The sequence below is a fragment of the Limulus polyphemus genome, unplaced genomic scaffold (genome assembly GCF_000517525.1).
Source record: "Limulus polyphemus unplaced genomic scaffold, Limulus_polyphemus-2.1.2 Scaffold76829, whole genome shotgun sequence".
In the NCBI taxonomy this organism is placed as follows: domain Eukaryota; kingdom Metazoa; phylum Arthropoda; class Merostomata; order Xiphosura; family Limulidae; genus Limulus; species Limulus polyphemus.
In genome coordinates this window covers 5,277-11,016 of record NW_013742425.1, presented here as the reverse complement: position 1 = coordinate 11,016, position 5,740 = coordinate 5,277, and the positions used below count along the sequence as shown (strand labels likewise).

Sequence of the window (5,740 nt, the reverse complement as noted above, 5' to 3'; positions counted from 1 at the left end):
TTGGTCGTGGCCTTAATATTCTGTTACTTAAACGGAGAGGTAAGTTATTTATGTGTTTCAGACAACGTATTTGTTTGTTTTTCACAGGGTCTTGTCGTGGCCTTAATATTCTGTTACTTAAACGGAGAGGTAAGTTATTAATCTCAGAATTTCTACCTTTACATCTAAAACCTTTGAATATGTTCAGTATCATTATGAATGTACAATATTTACTGATAACTAACGTTAAACCAGGTGATTATGTGTGTAAAAATCATCTTGTGTTTCTATGCCTAACAGGTGTTATCTCTCCTGAAAAGATCTTACCAGAAGTATAAGTTACGTCACAGTGTTCAAGTTAGTTTTTCTAGAAGCCTCGAGATGGCGCGAATGTCTGAATTTATGAAAATCAAATATCCAATGAAGCATTTTTCTAAAGGCAGAAGGAATCTGGTCAGAGAAGATGTCAAAACAACAGAAGTCACCCAAAAAGTGGAAGAAATCTGTTCAGAGCAGATGCTAAAATAACAGAAGTCACGTAAATGTCATAAACGTAACAACTCTTCAAGAACTGAAAATCACCTAGTGGAAGTAAACTTAACCAGTAAGCCTTGAGATACGATAAAAACAAATGTTATTGATTCAGACATAAAATCAATATAATCTGGTTCCTTAAGTGGTCTGTTAGTTAACAAAATTAATAACTTAAATTCTTGTCAAACAAATGTATTAGGTGAAGTTAACTCACCTTTAACATTTCAATTTTTGCATCTACTGCTAGCATCAATATACAAACATAAATATTAGTTAATATTTACTAGGCTTAATGTGGTATGACATTTTATTCTCTCAAGCATAGCCAAATTGATTAGGCTTAATGTAGTGTGAAATTTTATTCGCTCACGCACGACCATATTAATTAGGCTTAATGGAGCTAGAATAACTACTGATAAACAACTATGTCGCAGTAAAGTCAGTTTTTTTTTTTTTAATCACTCAACTAACTTATAATCGACTTACGCATCATGAACAGGAAAATTCTGAAATTTCCTTAAGCTTCTTGTTTAATATTTTTTTGCTCTTGTAAAATTTGGTGTTTTAATATGCCATATACATTTTGGAATGTTTGGGACCATCTCCTAATAAATTAAACATAAATAATCACTTTAATCAATGCAGTCTGAAGTTAATTTGCTTAGTTTGTACAATTATATACCAGACTGTTGTTTCTAGGCTGAGCTTGTGTTTGTTTGTACTGTTGCTATAGTGTCGAGGAGCGATAAATAGTCTTGAACCCAAAGCGTTCTTATTTAGACTGGGAAATCGCTTGGGGTAATATAGTCATGATAATAATTCTTACATTTAAATAAATAACACACACACACACGTATATATGTGATAGCAGTATTAGTAGATTGGTCGCCAGTAACTTCTGTAGCAGTATGTTGCTGGCGACCAATCTGCTATCCTGTAGCATGTTACTGGCGACCAATCAGCTATCCTGTAGCATGTTACTGGCGACCAATCTGCTATCCTGTAGCATGTTGCTGGCGACCAATCTACTATCCTGTAGCATGTTACTGGCGACCAATCTACTATCCTGTAGCATGTTACTGGTGACCAATCTGCTATCCTGTAGCATGTTACTGGCGACCAATCTACTATCCTGTAGCAGATGATTTGAAATGAGAAAAGACGCCATGACACTTTAACTGCGCACCGACAAACGTGTGTGTTTTAGGTTGGCTGAAATCTCCTTTAGCATGTAGCCATAATTATAACCGAATTTTTTTAGAAGTTATTTTATAGTTACTGTTTAGAAACACAGGATTTAGAATATATATATATAATTGGATATCTAACTTTCTTTCTTTCTCATCAACAACTTTTTGGTTTTAAATAAATTTAAATGAATATAAAAACGGAGCACATGTAATAAAATATGTTTATGTTACAGGCCTAGCGTGGCTTGGCGATTAGGGCACTCGACTCGCAATCTGTGGGTTGTGGGATCGAATATGCTAGCTCTTTCATCCCTGAGGCGTTATAATGTAACGGTCAATTCCACTATTCATTGTTATAAGAGTAGTCCAATAGTTGGTGGTTTGTGGTCTTGACTAACTGCCTTTTCTATAGTCTATCAGTTCTAAATTAGGCAGATAGCCCTCGAGTGGCTTTTCGCGAAACTTCAACAAAGAAAAGAATAAGTTTGTGACGTAATTTTATTTGTAAAGATATGCTTACTGCGCTAAGAACGTTTATACGTTTGTAACAACGATCGTACAGCACACAGAAAATACTATGTTGGCTTGACAACCTTTAGGACAATATTATACAGTTACAATCACCTTTGTAGCTTAAATATTTATAAAAGTAAAACTTATTTTATTGTTAGTTAAAAAAACTATATTTTGAAAGGTGAAATCATGATTTATTTTGATGTCCGATTTTTTAGCACTGAAGAACGAACCCAAAATTTTAGGGTTGTAAGTCCGTATACTTACCGCTGACTCACCGGAAGATATTTTGAATGTCAATGTTCTATCTACAAATACACCTATAGGAATGTTTTAAAGTCTTAAAACAATGTTTATCGGACTAAATGAAATAGAAGCTCAAGTAATGTTAATTTAATAAGAGTGTTTGTACGATTTGTATTATAACTTTAAAGCCATTTCTTACAAACCAGAAGTATTTCTTTATGTTCTCTTTGGTGTTTAATCGCTGGATCTTTTGGATTACTTGACAGCAATAATACGAACTTCATTCAAATTATCGATAATTAATTTACATATTTCTTCAATCTGGTCTACACAGGCTACGTTCACTTACTTACAGGTAGTGGAGAAAAAAAATGGAAGCGTAAATAAGGGACAACAAGTATACACATCACAGGTGTGGCTCGTCCATTAATTAAGTAAATTACATCTCAGCATCCATAAGGTCATGTATAAAATTACTGGACAGGCCTGGTTGTTTATAATCACGACTAGCATGGCTGCGAGAGGAGACCTCAGTGACTTTGAAAGAGGGGTGATTGTTGGGGCGCGTTTGGCGGGAGCTACAGTGACCAAGACAGCTCAACTTACCGATGTTTCACGAGCAACGGTGTCTAAGGTGATGTCAGCATGGAACTACGAGGGAAAGACGTCATCAGCAAAGGGCAACAGTGGGTGGAAGCGCATACTCCAGGATCGTGATGTCCGTGAATTAATTCAAACTTCAAAGCTAAAGAGGCGATCAATCGCAGATCAATTGACCGCATATTTCAACCTGGGGCGAGAGTAGTCAGTTTCATCAAAAACGATCCACTGAGAACTCTACAGAACGGGGTACCATAGTCGTTGCTGTGCGCAAACCATTCATCACCGTAATGGCCGCACGAGATGGCCTAACGCCCTATAAATTAAGTGACTTTACATTGATGTTTCAATTTTTTTTTGCCACTACCTATATTCTTATAAACATTGAGTGTTTGTTTATATTTAGGTCTTACCACATTTTAACTTTCATCTTATAAACATTGAGTGTTTGTTTATATTTAGGTCTTACCACATTTTAACTTTCATCTTATAAACATTGAGTGTTTGTTTATATTTAGGTCTTACCACATTTTAACTTTCATTTTTATTTTCGATTAGGTGCCTTTACTGATCCTAAGTCTCTTTCAGTCTAGCAGAGTTAGAAGTTTGCTGTAAGCGGACTTGGTTTCACTTGATTCTAACACTAACTTATTATTAGTGACGAAGCTGAAGTGAGCAGTTTTACGTTATTTCATCTTTAACATTCGCTTTGCGAAGTGAACAGTGACGTGAAAAAGTTTAAAGTTTTAACGTTGAGATAACACTCGGATTTTTGTTTAAACTTGTATTAGGTTTAGAGCAGTTTGAATAGTTTTATTTTTGACTTTAGTTTATCAACTGATATAACATCTGTATTTGATCACTTGACCTATCTAGTGTTTTACTGTATTGTGGTATTGTATAATTAGTGTATTGTTCTGTTAACTGTCAGAGTGTCATTAAATATTTAATTGTGCAAAGTCGTGTCTTGTATCTTCCTTTGTTATCCATCTATTTCAACTCGAGAAGAAATACTTCAATAATCTCCTGTTATTAGCGAGCCTAACTTCTCTATACTTCCCAAAGAACGATAATCTCCTGTTATTAGCGGGCCTAACTTTTCTATACTTCCCAAATATCGATAAATCTCCTGTTATTAGCGGGCCTAACTTCTCTATACTTCCCAAATATCGATAAATCTCCTGTTATTAGCGGGTCTAACTTTTCTATACTTCCCAAAGAACGATAATCACTTTGGGAAGTATAGAGAAGTTAGGCCCGCTAATAACAGGAGATTATCGTTCTTTGGGAAGTATAGAGAAGTTAGGCCCGCTAATAACAGGAGATTATCGTTCTTTGGGAAGTATAGAGAAGTTAGGCCGCTAATAAAGGTGATTATCGATATTTGGGAAGTATAGAGAAGTTAGGCCCGCTAATAAGAAGAGATTATGGAGCTTTGGGAAGTATAGAGAAGTTAGGCCCGCTAATAACAGGCTCCATAATCTCTTCTTATTAGCGGGCCTAACTTCTCTACTCTGCTGAAAGTTACCACACTAGTTTACCTATCGACATTTAATTCATTTTGTTAGGTTGAACAACTCTTATGGAGATAAATTTAATTTTAAGATACTGCTATAGGGCAGACCAAGCATGTTTTTTACCCTTTAATTTATTCGTGTCAAACGCGTAAGAATACATCTTTCAAGAAATTATCATAAAAGTATAATCTATATCTATCAAAAAAAATAGTTTCAGTAAAAGTATTCATTCACCTGATATTTATAGATAAACATAACTCACCCATATTTGGAATTACTGTGTGCCTGTATTGTAGTAACCCAATAGTTTCTCATCAAACGACAGCAGTCGGTAATAACACATGTAAGTCGCTGTTTCGTAGTAATATATATAACTTTAAACTTTACATTATACATAATACACATTATAAATTCTGAATAACACTCGAACTCGTCCAATTACGTCACAATACTAATTAATTAAATTTATTTCTTCATATTATAATTAAAAATTCATAAAGTTAATATGTAATATAATCATTATTATAATGACAAACATACTCAGTAGATGGCGCTTCTTCTGTTTGCCATTATAAAAGTGAAATTTAATAATGCTCCAATACAAGAATGGTAATGAATTTTTTTCTTTTAGCATTTAATACCACTAACTTTAAATCAAACTAACAGAAAATTTTGGTGTCTGGATACCACAGATGAAACATTATTATCGCGATAAGTCCAAAAATATAATCTATTATTTTAGTTTCTACAGCGAATCACAGCATCAGTTGATATTTCTACAGCGAATCACAGCATCAGCTGATATTTCTACAGCGAATCACAGCATCAGTTGATATTTCTACAGCGAATCACAGCATCAGTTGATATTTCTACAGCGAATCACAGCATCAGTTGATATTTCTACAGCGAATCACAGCATCAGTTGATATTTCTACAGCGAATCACAGCATCAGCTGATATTTCTACAGCGAATCACAGTATCAGTTGATATTTCTGTTCCACCCGTTACGTCATAAAATGTTATTCTGTTTTTTAAACTGTTTAATGTTTGTTGAACATGTTTTTAAATAAACAAATCCGAACTTCAAAAACTAAACCGTCGAAGTCTAGACTTTTGCCTTTGTCAGAAACAGCTCTAAAGAAAAGTTGACGATAAGAGCA

The 5,740-nt window shown here is 34.4% G+C and overlaps 1 long non-coding RNA gene across 1 annotated transcript; it reads left to right on the top strand.

Annotated features, from left to right (window-relative positions):
* The first annotated feature begins 370 nt into the window (after positions 1 to 370).
* Positions 371 to 3,332, top strand: LOC111084454. Its single transcript, XR_002609566.1, has 2 exons — positions 371 to 583; positions 2,818 to 3,332. It is a non-coding gene; the product is annotated as an uncharacterized LOC111084454 (long non-coding RNA).
* The last annotated feature ends 2,408 nt before the right edge of the window (positions 3,333 to 5,740 follow it).